Below are 17,401 nucleotides of genomic sequence, written 5' to 3' on the forward strand. Positions count from 1 at the left end.
AAATCTTTAACTTCATACAGTACTTTTATTAAGGACATCTATTAGGGGTTGTAAATTCCCACGTGGGATAAAGGTAATGGTTTTGGGACCCAAGTTAAGTAACATCTATTGGTCAGGAGAAAGGTAAAAGATGTCACCTGCCAACAGAGGACCTCGAGATGTGCCATACACCCAGCAAGAGGATCGAGTTTATTAAGGACATTTAAATCAGGTGGACTATTAGTGGCCAAGGGGACACATGGAGCAGTTACTTCATAGAGCACAGAAAACCACGCACAGGATTCATAGTGAGGTCACATGAATCAGAGGAACGGATGGCAACAGGGCTCTGCCCGCCTGCTCAGCCACCACGCGCTCCTCCTTGATCACACCTGACACACTCAGATGGGGACCAGCCAAGGCAATGGGGCGTGTAGGTGACAGGCCAGAGAACTACACAGAGCACCTGCGGACGGCTTTCACAGTGCTGTAGAGTTGCAGTGCAAAGTGAATCAGCGCTTTGTCAATTAGGTGGCTGTGAAGCCCCCTGGAGCTCTAGGAATGTAAGTGGCAAATAAGTTCCTAAAAGTGACCTCGTGTCCGGCAGGTACGAGTCGTCCATTTTCTTTCTGTATTAAAGTATACATGTCTTTCAGGGCCGTCCAGTTAGACAACATGCTGACATTGTGTGTACATTCAGACTAGTAAGAGTAGGCCTGCTAAACAGGCCAGGAACAGCTCCTCAGGTCAAGGGCGTCTTAGTGACGCAGGACTGGTGCCATGTCTCATCCCGCTCTGCATTCTGCCCACCCAGCTCTCCAGGTCCATGGAATTCACTAGGCCCAAACCAGTCCCAGCTCCACTAAGCCAGGTGTATCAGACCAACTTCTTTCTCTCCAATTACATTGTTTTAAAGTAGGGAAAGTCAAATTAAAATGTAATTGCTGTTCCTGATAATTTTGAGTGACATTTACGCAAGATCTGGGGACTCTATTTGGGGAGGCTGTACTTTGTCATCTGAGATTAAACAGTAGCGCCGTCCACCCACGCTATGCGGTTGCAGGTGGCTGCAACATAAAACAGTCTGTCGTTTGTTTATGGTAATGTTCCCATTAGTACAATTATAGACAGGATAGCTGAAGCCATTGTGCCTACCGAATGCAGATAAGAGCAACCCTGGGCAGGACAAGTGGGCCATAAAGAGGGAGCAGTGAGGTTAGACCCAATGTCCAATGTAAAAGGAAGCCTTCCCTGGGCCAAGGCACACACAGGTGGGGATCCTTGTTGTGCCTGAATAGGTTAAAGCTATGAATAGCTCATGTGCAGGACCTCCGTCCTGTGGAGCAGGACCTCCATCCTCTGGAGCTGCCCCTAACTAACCTGATAGCAAGCGGCACAGCCACTGATGTTGCAATCAAAAAACCAATAAAACCAAACATGCTATTTAGCTTGTTTAAACAGGAACTCTCTCTTACCTCTACCATTTGAAAGAGGCCATACTTTTACCCTAAAATAGGAAATGTTTTCAGGAAAAGGCTTGAGGGATGTATGGGGTATGATGTATCAGGAGTCTTGTCCTGCTGCCACACGGCCACTAAGGGGTGGACCTGATTACCAGGTAAGGACCCTCCCAGTTGGGAGTATGTAGCCCCTTACTTGGATTTATGGTTTTTACATGGCAGAAGAGAGGGGCCCTTGATCGTCTCCCTCAGGAAGTTCTAGTCAAATTTCTGGAAGCATCTGTTGAAACTCTCACGAACTGATACTAATGGAGAGGTCTCAAAACCTGCAAGTAAATAGTTAGACAAAAAAGGCCTTCTGCACGGGGATGCAAGTGAGTTAGACCCTGTGGGCCAATAGCTTTATCAGGGCCAAGGGCAGACATTTAACCCGTGGAATTTTAGTCCCCTGAAACAATTTTCTTAAGTGTCTCTTAAGAAGCTCACTGGTTTTTTCCTACTATGCCTGAAGATTGAGGTCCCATGAACAATGAAGATAAAACTGATTTCCTAATGCTTGTGTTACTTCTGCCTTAAAAGTAGGTCCAGGGCTGGGCTGGGGCTCAGCGCAGAGTGCTTGCCCAGCACGTGTGAGGCACTGGGTTCCATCCTCAGCACCACATATAAATATATAAAATAAAGGTATTGTGTCCATCTACAACTAAAAATAAAAAAAAAAATTTAAAAAAAGGTAGGCCCATTATCTCTCTGAAGGCTCTGAGGGACACCACGTTGAGGAATGATGTCCTGAAGTAGACATTTTACAAGTCCAACAGCCTTTCCAGATCTGCAGGGAAAGCCTTCCACTCATCCAGGGAATGTGTCCACAAGAACTAATAAATGCTTCGCATTCGGTCCCTTGGGCACATGGATAAAATCCAGCTGGCAGTCCACTCCGGGATGACAGACAACCTGCTCCTTGGTGTCCAGGAGGGCAGAGGCATTTGTTAGAGGAATTACCCTGCTGGCAGACGCCACAGCTGTGGATGATCTGTTGGATTGTGTCTTCAGCCTTTTCCTGAAAACATCTCCTGTTTTAGGGTAAGATTATGGTCTCTTCCCAATTGTAGAGCTGGGGGAGAGACTTCAAAACCTTCCATCAGATGCTGGGGAAGTAACAGGGTGCCATCCTCTACGACTCAGGTGGGGTCCTTGAGGCGCAGTCTGTAGGGCCTCTTCCAGCGAGAACTGGGGCGTTCAGAGGACAGGAAAGAATTTCCCATAGGAGCGGGTGGCTGTGGGACCCGATAAACAGCTGCCTTGGCTGCTATGTCTGATGCCCAGGAGCATGGACACCTGCCACCTGAGAGGGCAGGAGGTGGCCTCAGGAGGCAAAGAGCTCCTTGGCGTGCCAACAGGAGTGTGCGGTGGTGAGCAAGCCCCACTCCCCCAGGCAGCAGCGTGAGCATAGGTATGAGACAGGCATGTTTAGCTCCCTGTGCACTTCAACCCTCTTGTCTTTAGAAGACTCTAGGGCCAGGGGTTGGGGGGACAACCAATTCTGGCACCTGCGCTCTGGCATTAGCAGGAAGTGGCCCTGATTCCACCTCAAAGTCTGTCCCTGCTGCGTACCCAGATCTCCGAGTCCCATCGATCACTGATGAACTCCCAGGGGTGGATAGGGTGCGATCTGACTATCTACAGGATGATCAGGTACCTCTGGCCTGGCAGCGCAAGTGTCCACTAGAACTCCTCAGGGGAGTGGAGGGCCTTCCTCTACCTCAGGTAAGAATGTGACTGCACCAAGGTCATGACAAGCCTTTCAGGTCATTTCAGGTCCTTCCAGCAGGGCCTGCTGCTGGAAAGTGCGGCTGTCTATAGCCAGAGCTGCCCTTAGAGCTCAGGATGCCTCCGATGCCCTGGGAGGGCAGTACAGGAGGGGCCTCCCAGGGTGAGTTTATGTGCCTCGGGCACCAAGAGCCCACTGCAGCCACGGCTCCAGGACACCTCGTCCAACTCCTTACTTAGGTACCCCACTGGCTGGGAGGGGCCCCCAGTGATTAAGTGACATTCCCCTTGCCACTCCGTCCCTTTCTGCCACACAGAAAAGTCGACTGGGCCGCCAGCCCAGAGCAGGGGCCTGGGTAAGCGCTGTCTTCCTGCCTCTGGAGTCCAACTAAGGACTGCAGTGAATGTCCCTGCGCTCCCTTAAGGCACTCACAGACGGGCCTCACCTCTCAGCACATCCAGGCATCCAATTCTACAATGTCCTGTTGTCCTGGCCAGCCCCTGAGCTGCTTTACTGTCCAAGGAAGGGGATGCAGGAGTGCGGGTGGGATTCTTTCTGGGTCAAGCTTTTGAGTTTCCCCTTCCAGTATCATGTCCAAGTCAGACCTGGGTCTGCAAAACTGAGCGCCTCTGGGGAGACTTTATATCTCCAGGGCCAGGAATTGGGAAGAGAGCCAGTGCCCTCAGAGATCATTCTTCTGAATTCCACACAAAAGAAGGTCACCCTCATACTGAAGGAACACTGTGTCCGGTATGACCAGTCCAGGAGGCCTCGCACCAGGTCCTGCCTTACGGGTAGGGTCCTCAAAGGCAAATAGAGATGGGCTTTTGGACGTAAAGGACAGGTGTGGGAGGCAGTCCGACTGGTGGTCGTCACCTCCGGGGACAATCCTTTTAGGAGTGGCCTTCTTTCCCTCAAGAGAAACAGGAGTGGAGGAGGCTCCACTCCTGTTAGAGGCCTGGAGAAAGAGAACAAGGAGGACAGCCCACTCACAGGCTGCCATCTGTCCTCCCTGTCCTTTGTCCTCCTTGTCCTCCTATCCCAGGCCTCTATTATGAAAGACCGCAGCAGCCTGGAACAAAGGTCCAAGGTTGTGTCTGGCTCCACAGCCCATTTGCGCAGCTCCCTCCACAGGTCTGGAGAGGACTGGGTAAGAGTCTATCTGTAGGAGTGACTTCCTCCTATGGGACCCAGAGCTAGTGTGTTGGAAATGGCCTCCCAGAGGAAGGTCACTGTGGCTCCTCTCCTCCTGGGATCACAGTGGCCAGCGGGGCGTAAATGGAAGGCTACCATGGGCTCTCCTCAGCCCTCCTGATACCCAGTGTATACAGTGATGACCGTCCCAGGTCCTCAACCCTCCTGACACCCAGTGTATACAGCGACGTCTGTCCGCGTCCTCAGTCCTCCTGATGCCAGTGTATACAGCAATGTCTGTCTGGTCCTCGGCCCTCCTGACACCCAGTATATACAGTGATGTCCATCTCTAGTCCTCAGCCCTCCTGACATCCAGTGTATACAGCAACATCCGTCCCCATCCTCAGTCCTCCTGATGCCAGTGTATACAGCGACATCCGTCCTGGTCCTTGGCTCTCCTGACACCCAGTGTATACAGTGACGTCCGGCCCATTGTCTCTCTGTCAGTGTCCCAATGTGGTTCAGGGTGGGGACTCCGGGCTCCTGCAGGGAGGTCCCACTCTTGCCAGCCAGGGTTGCTGTCCTCCTGCTGCAGCGTAGCCGTCTCTAAGACCTTGTGCTTTTCAAGGAAGGTAAAGTGTGACTCAGAGCAACAGGACACCTTCCTGCACAGTCATAGAGACTGATAACCGCTGGAAGGTGCTGGAAGGTTGGAAGGCGGCTCTGGTTCAGTGCAGTTCCTTAGGTCTTTCTTTATGTCCTTGAATTCAGCTAGTGAAAGGGGGACATGTACCATCTCAGGTCCAAACTCCCTGCCCCAGCATCGCCCTAAGAGGAAACAACCCTGAGCAGCCAATTTCCAAGCACCTCTGGGATCAAGGGTGGAGTTGTCCCTGGAGGAGGGGGACTGGGCTCCAGTCCTTCTAAGTTGGGATGTAAAGGGGAAGTCGTCTTAGGACCCATCACCTTTCCTTCCGATGGGGCCGAGGGGACTTCCTGTGCAGCTGGGCCCCTTTCTTCTGTACAAGTTTTCCTGTTCTGGGGTTTGGTGTCTGGCTCAGGGCAGCAGACTAGGGTCTGAGGGTCAGGCTTGCAGTCCTGCTAGCTCAGGACGATGTCTCAGGTAAAGGAACAAGTGGACCAAGGAGCTTCATCCATTTACCCTCCTGCTACAGAAAAGGTCTCATTGCTGAATAGTTCTGTGATTTAGGGTCCCCTCAGGGGGCCACTGTCCTCCATCTCCTCTGGGTACTGGGGCCAGGCCTCGTGCAAAAGATCAAAGGTTTTCTCTTTAACTGGAGCCCAAACTATCCCAGTTCTAGAGCAGATGGGAGAGCAGTGAGCTCGCAGGATTTTGGAAGAATGGGATCCCATTGTTACCGCTGTTGACCGGTGACGAGTCCTTGCTTCCCCAATGTTGAAGAATAACACCAGAAAAGCACACGCCGAGGCAAGGTCAGAGTAGAAATTAGAAGTTTATTAAAGGACAGCAGAAAAGACTTCTCCCCGAGGAAGAAGGGAACCCAAGAGGTGGAATCCATGGAAGTGCGGTTGTCTCTCCATTTTATAGTTTCTTTCAGTGATGGAATGTAGGTGGGAAGGCCCGAGGGCTGGGACACAGGTGGACCAAAGAAGTAGTCTGAGCAGGAAGGACTTCATTAACACTTCTTTGGGATGGACTTTGGCCTAGGGCCTTTTCAGGACTTCATTAACATTCCATGAGTTGTCCTGCGTTTCCTGGAATCATTCTCAGCCTGGCCTCCATTTTAGATTTCACTCGGTATTAGACCCGGATTTATCTAACTACACTGACTAAATCTGGCTTCACCATCTGGAAACAAAAAGAAAGAGGCCCTGATGGGGGCCGTCCACCCCCACCTCACTCTGACAAGTCCACAGGGTAGACTGGCTTGCCCACGGGGGACGGTGTCCAGGTAGGGACCAGCCAAGCCTACCCCTGGCCTGCTGTCCACGTCCCCAGTATTTCTTTTTATAACCCAGATCTTTCTGATGCTTTCATCCCAGAAAGCATGAAATTCCTGCCCTAATCCTGCCAGAAAGGGGTTCAGAATTCTCAGGAGCACAAGCATCTGAGGGGAGGCTTTTGAGGGCCACAGCCGAGTTAGGATGACACATGGCATTTTGCCAGAAGGGAGTGGTTGAGAGGTGATGCCCGCAAGCCATTGAGATGATGGTGGTTATGTTAAGCTGTGTATTCAGTTGTATATAGACCTTTGCTGTCGCCAATAGGGCAGCTCTTGCTGCCTCAGGCACCTGCTATTTTGGAGTTCCCCGTTGAGTTCTCCTGGGGGTCCGAGAGAGTGGGGGTGGAGCCCGGTGGAGAGGAGAGAGAGTTCCCGGGAAGTGTGCCTGGAGTGCTGGTGGAGTTCCGGCAATAAAGTTTCCTGTTTGAACATACGAGTGCTTTGTGGTGGCTCGGTGATTTGTGCCCAGCCAGACTACGGCATTTGGTGGCCCGTACGGGGTTTGAATCCGCAACCTTGGCGTTATCAGCACCAAGCTCTAACCAGCTGGCCTCCTCTAAAAAACCATTACACTGGAGTCTGCGATGAAGAGAGCCCCTGAACGGTAACTGGACAGCCCAGCCCACACTACGGGTCTTTTTCCTGAGCAAGGAGGTTCCCAGCAGCTGCTATAAGTCAGCCCCAAGAGAAATCCTGGGCTGGTCATGATGACCTCCCCTTTCTTTCTTTCTTTTGGAGGGTCCTTAAAGCTATTGGGAAATAATTGGGTGGTTTCCCAAGTGTCTCAAAAGATAGGGAGTTCCTCTATTATAGTTTTTTTTTTCTTTTTGTACTTCTAGATGGACAAAATGCCTTTATTTTTTCTATCTTTATGTGGTTCTAAGGATGGAACCCAGGGCCTCACACAGGCTAGGCAAGCGCTCTGCCACTGAGCCCCAGTCCCAGCCCCACTACAGGGCCTGGTGACCAGGGATAACTATCCTGACAGAAAGGACAAGGTCTCTGCATGAGGTAAGGCTACTTAGGAGAAGTCTAGTCGTAACTGACAAACTGTGTTTCCATAAGGAGGGGAAGGAACATTGCTGATTCTGTCATGATGTGATGGGCAGGGGAGAGAGGGGAGAAGGAAAAATTAGTCAAGCTGGGAATTCAGCCCTGCTAGTTGGGGCTGGGGTCTTCCCCAGCCTCAGAGAGCCACAGAAGTGCTGGACGATCACCAGTCACTGTCCAGGTCTCATCAGCCATTTCACATGATTGTCACTAACTTTTGAGTCATGGTTTTGATCCTACCTGAGCCCCCAGTTCTGTTACTGTTTGGGATGCTGGGTTCGTTGTCTCTGTTCAGCAAGCAATTGAAGAACTGGACACGGAGCCAGCCAGCAAGCAGCAGGTTATTGTAAAAGGGACAGAGAGAGACTTTGAAGAGAAGGGGCTCCGGAGCTGGGAGTCTAGTGGGGGAATTCTGGCCTCTTCTTTTTATGGCTTTGGAATTTCCTCCTTTCCTGTCTCCTTCCTGTCCACCTCACTCCCATTCATCGGTGTCCCCTGTGACCATGCTACTATCTTAGTGTTTTTATTAGCTCCCCTGCATAGGGCACGAGTACGGAGGTGTCTGTCTGATTGGGTCCCTGCTTGTGTCCGCGAGCACTTTCGCCCAGCTGGAGGTTGACCTCATCAGAAGACCCTCTCCATGCTCCTTTGTTCTGGCCTGGCCCCCCACTTCCTGGCTTGCTGTCCTGCCCTAGCCGCCTACGCCCTTCCCATCCCCCTCATTTCTATGAGACTAGGTGGCTCGGGTCTTGACGGGAGTGGGGGTTACCCAGTGTATACTTTTGCCAATGCATTCAGACCCCTAGGTTCCAGCCAAATACTTCATTACCTGCACATCACTGTGTCTCAACCGTGCGTAGAGTAGATGTTTAAAACAGGTGATTTAACATTGCAAACAGGAGATCTGTGTCGCGAATTACCTGGGGACTCTGGGGACCTGGAGCAAGAAGAGCCCTGGTGGATGGTGTTTTCATCTTAGACCACCACTTAATCGTTCATGTAGGGATTTTCTGAAAATGGACATGAGGTCCATCCAATTAAGTCCATGAAGTAATTTTGCAAATGAGTCAGTGTGGTGGCACTGCCCATAATCACAGCTACCTGGGAGGCAGGGGCAGGAAGATCACCTGAGCCCAGAGTTCCAGGGCAGTCTGGGCCACCCAGTGAGAGCCTGTCTCAAAACAACAATAATGATTGTGCAAATGGACCTCAGTAAACCCCAAGTGTAGGTGGATTGTACATGGAGAGCCTCTGACACACCTCTGTGGGGAGCGGTGCTGGTCTGAGTCCTCAGGCCCAGGCCTGGCAGACTGTGACATGCTGGTTGGGCAGAGGCATCAGGCAGCACACCAGGTCAGGGGTGCCAGAGGGTTGGAGGAGACTGCAGATCTCCTGTTAGCTCCGGAAGGGGCCCAGGAAATGTGGGGTGACTCTGCCCTTCTAATAAACTGCCCAGACCAATAAATCCACCAACAATCACAGCCAGACCAAGGAGTGGCCTGGCCTCCCCCGAGGCTCTGCCACCTCTCCTCCAGTCCCCTCTATTCCCTTCCCTCAAGCAGGTGCCCAGGAGGATGCTCCCTGACCCAAATCCTTCATGATCACATGCCACCGTCCCTGCCAGGAAGGAGCAACTTCCTGAGCTGAAGGCCTTGCCTTGTTGATGTGGCCTGGCACGGACCCTGGTTTCCCAAGGCACTCGGCTGGGCCAGCGCCTTGGCACAGAGCTGTTCCCACAGCAAAACCAAACAGAAGCCATGCTGGAGTGGGAGGGCGCTGGAGAGCCTTCCTTCCATCTGGCCAAGTCTTGCTGCCCCAAGACCTGCTGCCTTCCCACCCTGCAGAGCCGGGGAGCCCCTAAGCAGGAGGCAGCACTACGGGGGCCCGTCTGGACACCTGGAGGCTTCCCTGTCCACTGAGTCCCTGCCCACCCTGCTCGCTCGGCTGGTCACGTGCAATGAGGTGTGGAACCCAGCTAGATGGGAGCCCTCACTCCTCTGTCTCCAGGACCTTCAGGGCACGCGTGCATGGTCTCACCTCCACGCCACACACCCCACACCCCAGGTCGCACACCCAGACCCCCCACATCCCTACTGCTTTAGGTAGGAACCAGGTGGGGGCTTCCTGAGCCTCGAGTGCTTCTTGAGCCCCGGGTCAGGGAGATATCCAGGGACATGGTGGACTGTCTCCTCATCTCAGCTGTGAATGGTGCACTGGTCTCCACCCGCGATGCTGCTTTAGGCAACCAGCAGCAAGCTTCTCCCTGTTACTGAGTCTGTCCAGTCCTGCTCCATCTTGCCGGTGACCACGGTGGCCAGTCACCTTGAGGAAGCAATGCTCACAGCTAGAATGTGCAACTGGGTAAAATACTGAAACTCTTTTGTGCAACTGGGTGTCCCTGCTCCTGAGCCTCTGAAGGACATGCTCCCTGTGCTCTGGCCCCTCCAGAGCCTCCAGGGACTCAGCAAAGGAGTAATGTACAAGTGTCCACTAGCAACTCTTTTTGGTTGCCTAGCAGTGCCACAAACCCACCCAGTGTTGGGGACATGTCACCGCAAAGACCACGCAGAGGCCCAGGGGAGCTGGCTTTCCACACATCCCCACAGTGGTGACCTGGTCACTTACGGCACAGGCACAGCTGGCCAGGCAGAAGCTGGTTTTCAGGACAGAGTGGGTGGCAAGTGATGCCTGCCCAGCTCTGGCCTAGGCAGGGGGCTCACAGGTCGGCTGGGAACCTGGTACTTGGCTGCACGAAGCGGGCAGGGTTGCTGGATTTAGCAAATAAAGATACAGGATGTCCTTGTACCAAATGGGAAGTCACCAGGTAGAAGACGTCTGCAGATGTTGCCAAACACACCCTGGAGGAAAGGGAGGCACAAATCATTCCCTATCGAGAACCCCTGGTCCTTGTCAAACCCTTTGTTAGCTGCAACCAAGGGAGCAGACTCTATGGTCAACCACAATGGTCTCACGAGGAAGGAGCCTGCTGAGGCAATGGGACATTTTGTGCATCTCTGAACAATGTCACCAAAACCATCGCAGAAACAAAGCCCAAGTCAGAAGACTTGCACTTCCCGATTTCAAAACTAACCTCAAAGCTGCAGCGATTTGGGGTCTGTTTGGTATACCAGAACAGACAGACATAGATCCCTGGAACAGAACTAAGAGCCCAGAAGTAAATCCTCACATTGATTTTCAACAAGGTGTCAAAACAAGTCGGCAGGGAAAAGGAGGTCTCTAGCCAGCGGTGCAGGTAGCTGTGCGCATGCTGAGCGGAGGCTGGACCCTGCTCACGCCCCACACGTGTGCACGGTGTGGCAGCCACCATCACAGAGCCCTCGGGGACAGCAGGCACACATCCTCAGGACCTCGAACTAGCAGCAGCACCACAAGCACAAGTGACGCAAGGAAAGAGCACGCACATGAGACTTTCTCGAGGTTAAAAGCCTTGGCGCTTCAAAAGTCACGCTCAAGTGGAAAGACGACCCACGGAGAGGGAGATTTTGCAGATCGTGGGTCTGATCGAGGGCTTGTACCTAGACTGTGTCATGTAGAGGGCTCCTACCTCTCAGTGATGGAAGGACAGCCAGGCTTTACTTTATTTATGTGGTGCTGAGTATGAAACCCAGGGCCTTGCGCATGCCAGGCGAGCACTCTACCCCAAGTCCCAGCCCAGCCCCAGCCAGCTTTTTAGTAGACAATGGTCTGAATGGACATTTCTCCAAAGAAGATGCACAATCGACCAATAAGCCCTTGAAAATGTGCTCCATGTCCTGAGCAAGTAGCACAGTCGGCTGACGGCTGGCAGAAGAGAAGCCACAGGAGGCAGGAAAGGGTCTTGGCCTCTTGAAGAGCGGTGGAATGGGGAGATGGCAAAACCCACCTTAACAGACTCCTGGCGATGAATTCCAGGGGAACGTGGGTCTAAATGCAACAAGTTTCTCCAAAAATCCTTTAGAAGAGACTTTGGGGTCACTCCCTCCAGAAGCTCCTGGAAGCTGTCCCTAGGCTTCTCTGGGCTCCTGTGGCTGCTGGCACCTGGCTTACACTGGGCCAGTCCACTCTGGCCCCGTCTCCCCGTGCTTCTCCTGTGTGAGTGTCTGAGCTCCCACTGCCTCTCTTACAGGAAGACTTTCGATGGCACTCAGGGGCCACCAGGGAGTCTGGGACAATCTCCTTTGCTCGAAATCCCTAACTTGATCACATCTGCAACGTGGAGCACAGTGCAGCCCGCTAAGGCTGGTGTCACTGTCCTCAGGGAAATGCACAGGAGATGCAAATTACTATCCCCTACAGTCACCGCACACCCACAGGGAGCGAAAGCCCAAGGGCAACCCGGGCTGGTGGCACCTGGGACCCACCAGAGCTCCCACGCAGCCCTCTGGTAAAGCAGGTCAACCTGCAGGGATCGCCCTGTGGCGCTGGCTGGCAGGACGGCAGCCGAGCAGTGTGACGAGACCCAGAAGCTCTGGTTCCCGCAGAGAGTCCTCCCAGGCCCTCCATCAACAGGGGCGTCTGCGTCACTGTCTGCCTCTCGGAGGCTCAGACCATCCCCTCCATCCCCTCCATGGAAGGCAGGGTGGGGAAGACTGTGGGGTGTCTGAGGATGGCTGCGAAAGGCCCCCGACTTCTGCTTCCCTTGTCAGAATTCTTGGTCTCAGCGCCCCGGGCCCCGGGCCCCAGGCAAGGAGTCTGACTGCACACGGCTCCCCACTGCCCGGGAGCCTGAGCAGGTGGACCAGCTGAGGGAGGGCGTGCAGTTGAGGCCGCCCTGCACGCCCTCCCTCACACACCTGTGAGTGAAGCAGTCTGTAGGTGCCACGGCTGCCAAATCACACCCTGTGCTTCCTGGGCAAGGTGGCAGGGATGGGCGTACCTTCTGCACCCTACCCCAGCTCCTCACCTACACTCCTTGAGTTCAGTAAGCCAGTGAAGTTTGCTGCCATGATGTTCTGGGGCGCTTTTTCAGCAGCAGTAGGTAGAACAACACCCAAAGGAGACTCGTGTAAGTTAATCAAGTGAGAAATCCAAGAAAGTTTGTAACACCACTATTTACGCTAACCCCAAGTGGGTGATGACCTGTCAGCTTTCCTCCCTGTAACCCAAATACCCAGCAAGAACCACTTAGAGGAGGGAAAGTTTATTTGGGGCTCAAGTTTTCAAAGTCTCAGTCCATAGGTGGCTGACTCCGTTGCTCTGGGCCCCAGGTGAGGCCGGACACCAGGGCAGAAGGACCCAGCTAAAGGAGGCTGCTCAGCTCGTGGGGGTCAAGAGGCAGAGAGAGCTCTTCTTCCAGGGACGGTATCTAGAGGTACTCAGAATGGTTCAGCGCTTGACAACCGTCGTAGGCTTTCCTACAACACAGCCTCTAACAAAACCAGGCTGTCTCCAACCCCTGGTAACAGAATTGCTGATCTTTATACAAGGAAGTTGGGAAAGCACCAGAATCTGCATGTGGTGTGTGCCTGGCAGATCTCGAGGCTCGTGCTGTAAGACCTGAAATCCTCATGAGATCGTCCAAAACAAAAAAATATGTCAGCAGGGCCTATGGTGGTCCCCTGTGTGCGAAATGTGTTGGTGAACAGGCTCAAGCGGGCCTTCCTTATCGAGGAACAGAAAATCATTGTGAAAGTGTTGAAGGCACAAGCACAGAGTCAGAAAGCTAATTTTAAAAATGAAGCTTCTTTGAGTAATAAAAAGTCAAAAGGCTTAAAAAAAAAGCAGCAGAGAGAGGGAAGGGGCCACAGAAAGGTGCACCCTCCCAGGTGACCACTCCTCCAGCCGCACCCCACCTGCCTACAGCCACCACCCAGCTGTATAAACTAGGACAGACTGCTCAGGTCCTGGCTCTCACCCTCGAATCGCTCAGCTCTGAATATTCCTGCATTAACAGGAGCTTTCAGGGGACACCTCATACCCAAACCACAGCACGCCACCAGGGCCCTAAACACCCATGTCCCTATCACAGTGACAGTGCACCAGTACCTCTCCAAGGGCCCCAGTCTCACGGCTCCAGCGTGGCCCAAGTCCAGTCTCTCTGAGGCTCAAGGCGAGCTCGTGCCATGAGCCCCGCAGTGATCCGTGCCCAGTAGGCACTGGCACAGAAGAAACATGCCCAGTTCAAAAGTGGGGCTTGGGCATGGGAAGACGAGATGGGCCAAAGCTAGATCACAACCCACATGGGCGACAGACCCTGCCTTCTTGGGTCTATGTAAAGCCCAGGGCACGTGGCCAGGCGGGCGCTCTCAGAGGCCTGGCAGCCTCCCTCCGGCCGCGCTGGTGGCAGGGGCTCACCGGCAGCTCTTCTCAGCACAGTCTGCATCGCTGGCATCTCTTTGTTCCCGGGTCTCCATGCCAGCTTTGGTCGCACCCTTTCATGGGCAGTCTGTGGGGCTCCGGTCACCTGCTGCACTTTGCCGGCCATGGAAGAAGTCCCCTTGGTTCCCAGAGGAGGGATAAAGCTCAGGAGCCTGCTTGGTTATCAGGGGGACCGGCCTGCCAAGCCACCCCAAGCCTGGCCGCCCAGCCTGTGGCAGGTGAGCGCCCGCACCCTCCTGCTCCCAGCCTCCTGCTCCCAGCCTGTGGCAGGTGAGCGCCTGCACCCTCCTGCTCCCAGTCAGAGGCCCCTGGGCACACCACCAGCTCCAGAACCACCCCTTCCTCTGCACCCGGGGACAGGGACATGGTGACAGGGAACAGCCTAGGCAACAGCCTAGGGAAGGGAGCCGTGCCTCTAAGGTCAGGGACATGGGGACAGGGGACAGGTGACAGCCTAGGGAAGGGGAGCCATGCCACTAAAGACAGGGGCCAGGCATTCACCCCAGATGGGAGATCTTGGGGCCACTGTGGGGCTGCCCAGTGTCTGTCCCCACTGCCAGGGCTGAGTCACCACTAGTCCCACCCAGCAGGACTTGGCGGTCGCTGTGGACCATGCTCCTTCCTTGCCATCTAAGATACCGCCATCGCCCTGGCCTCTCCCCTCAGTGGCAGTTTTTTGGATGGACTGTCTTGTTTACAGGCCAATAGAACATGAAGAGCCCGGGACTGATGGGAGGAGCTGTCTGCGTCCAGACGTCTGGACCTCGTTGATTTTCCTTGGAGGCTGAGCGTGGCGGCTTACAGGAAGGGATGTGAAGTGGGGTGTGGTGGCCGAGTGGAAGCCCTGGGAGAGACTGTGAGCTGCCACCCCGAAAGCCTCGTTCTCCTCCTCCTTATGACAGGGACGCAATGTAACCTACCACAGTCCCTTGATTTCCAGTCTCCTCGTACCTATGTGGGGACATGTGACCAAGGTCTGGGCACTGAGGCACAGGCGGTTGTGTGAAAGACTTCTAGGAGAAAAAGGGACAAGCTCTCCTTCCCGCACGCCACCCTGAGGACTAGGATGCAGGCGTGAGGGCTGGAGCTCAAGAAGTCAATGGGACCTTGAGAAAGGAGGCCTCGGGCCACAGGGCAGTGGAGCAGAGATGGCCAGCCCGCAACAGCAGAGCATTCCCCCGCAATCGGCCGCCTGACAGTGAGAGAGCAATTGTCTTCTCTTTACAGGTCACAGATATGTTGAGTTCTTTGTCACATGTTCTTGACTTGCCTCTAAACGGTCCACCATGAATTGTCGGATTCAGGAGCCCCCCAAATATAGGGCAGCAGAAATAAGAGAGACTTCATGGTAGAACTGCGGAAACCCAGGGACCGAGATCCTAAGGGCAGACGGGCAGAGTGACAAAGTTGACTTCTCCACTAAAAGTCAGTGAGAACAGCGGTGGTTTGAACAAGCAAGTCTGCACTTGTTGGAACCCCACAACCTCCGTGTAGGAAAAGACTCTTTCCAAGGACTCCAAACATGGGGGTGGGAAGGAGAGAAGGAATCGAATGTCCCCCAGGTGCGAATCTGACTACGTGACCCGTGGATGCACATCTCAACAACCAGAAGCCTGTGCAGCTATACTCCATTCATGTTTGAGGTGTCAAAGTGCATTCTACTGTCATGTAGAGCTCATTAGAGCAACTTTTTAAAAATTTAAAAGAAAATCAAAAAACCTCAAGATAGTTTTTCAGGTCTGCTGGACTGGTGGGTGTTGGGAGTCTCCCTGAGAACTCCCTGGGCCTTTCAGACATGGCGGCAGGCAAATTGCCAGTGGGTGGATAACAAGTTATTTTGAAAATTTTCTAATTGGCCCTCCCGTCTTCCACACTCGTGAACAGTTCGTGATCCCCATGAATCTTATGCAGGGCGGACGTGTGTGCACCGTAGGTGATGGCCTGACCTTTACTATGATTGGCCTGGGGAGCTTCCTGGTTTAAGATAACTGACTCTCACTTTCTATATAAGCTAGCACCAGCTTGCAATAAGGTGCTTCATCTTTGTCACTGCTATCTGTGTGTGTGTTTTAATCTCCGACGACGAGCCTTGGTCTTTCAGTGAGCAAAGTCTAAATGAGGTTCCAGAATTAGCATTTCTGTAGAGCAAGGAAGTCCCCTCGCACCCACAGCCACGTGTCAGTCCTATGGCCTGGCCTAGCTCACACACCCGCAGCGGCACCGTCCACCTGAGACAGACAGGAGGGCCTCAGGGCTGGTCTGGGCCAGGGCTTCCTCTGGAAGATGGAACAGGCTCCTGCCCAGGTCAGAGAAGAGGAACTTCTGGGAGGGAAGGGTACAAGCAAAGCCTCGTTCTCCCATAGACAGCAGTCTAACTCCCCCGCCCAGCGTCATACCACGGCCACACAACAAACCTAGCCACCAAATCCCGCCCGGTACCAGTCCAGTTCCCAGCCAACCAGTCCCGGGTGACATCTTCCCCCTTCATGGGACTCCAAACCAGCCTTGCCTGGGTTTGGCAGCCCCTGGGACAAAGATAGACAGCCACCAACCCTGCCATCCATGCAAGCCTGGGGTCTGGGGACAGGAAGGCAAGAAAGATAGCAATGCAACCCCCACGGGCAGTGGAGGAGACGGAAGGCGGGGGTGCCACGCTCTGCAGGCAGGAGCTGGGACAGCTGGGCAGCCCCCCTGCCGCCCTCACCCCGTGCCTACTATCACAGGAAGCCCCTGTCCAGGGTCTTTGTGACCACCTGTGGGGAGTGAATCAAGGGGCCTGATGAGCTGATGACCTTGGTGCCCTTGTGCTCAGATTCCCCCGTACAGAGGTAGCACAGTCCACATTCCTCTGCAAAGTACAGGGTTGACATTTCCCAGTTGCTAGGGTGACGCCAGCCCTTGGTCTCCCTGGGCAAACATCCAGAGACACCAGCTTGTGTTTTGGGTACTAGGGATTGAACTCAGGGACCCTTGACCATTGAGCTACTTCTCCAGCCCTATTTTTTATTTTATTTTGAGACAGGGTCTCACTGAGTTGCTTAGGGCCTCACTGTTGCTGTGGCTGATTTTGAATTTGTGATCCTGCCCCGGAGCCTGGGCACAGATGCCAAGTTCAACCTTGAATGACCACAGTGGCTCCCAGGGATAAGGGACGCTGAGAATAGCAAGGTAACAAGAATGTCTCCCCCGTGCTGTGATCTTCAAGCCCATCTGCTTTCCAAAACTTTCTCACAAATAACCTTTGGATGATAAAACCTATAAAATAAAGGTGTGGAGCTGGCTCTGGGTCCCTGTTCCTCCATCAGAGGATAGTATACCCACCTGGCCTCACCTTTTACTCTCTATGTGTGTCTGGGGTGCGCCGGCCTCAACCTGCCCTGGGCTCCTTAGATGGCCACTTGCTCTGTAATGGGAGGGAGGGGACTGGCCCCGGGGTGGGGAGATGCAGAGCACTGGTTGTTGGGGACACATCTCCTCATCCCAGTGGGCTGCTGTTGGGCTTGACTTTCACAAATTCTGTTAAGCAGTAACCAACTCCAGAGAGCTACGCCTGGCCGAAGTCCATGAACTGCACTGGTCCATGGGCTCTGACTCAGCCAAAAGCACTGCCCCTTTGGCCTTGTGTGCAGATAAAGGGCTTCCTCTGAATGGGGCAGAGCTCAGACCCCCTGCTGCACCTCCCTGTGCACCTGCTAGCTCTGGCCCTC

The 17,401-nt window shown here is 53.8% G+C and overlaps 1 pseudogene; it reads left to right on the plus strand.

The window, feature by feature from the left end:
* The first annotated feature begins 7,048 nt into the window (after window positions 1-7,048).
* On the plus strand, window positions 7,049-16,675 carry LOC124100454 (large ribosomal subunit protein eL34-like; annotated as a pseudogene).
* The last annotated feature ends 726 nt before the right edge of the window (window positions 16,676-17,401 follow it).

This window comes from Marmota monax, unplaced genomic scaffold (genome assembly GCF_021218885.2).
Source record: "Marmota monax isolate L192 unplaced genomic scaffold, Marmota_monax_Labrador192_F-V1.1 WCK01_AAM20220418_F8-fsc00238, whole genome shotgun sequence".
Lineage (NCBI taxonomy): Eukaryota > Metazoa > Chordata > Mammalia > Rodentia > Sciuridae > Marmota > Marmota monax.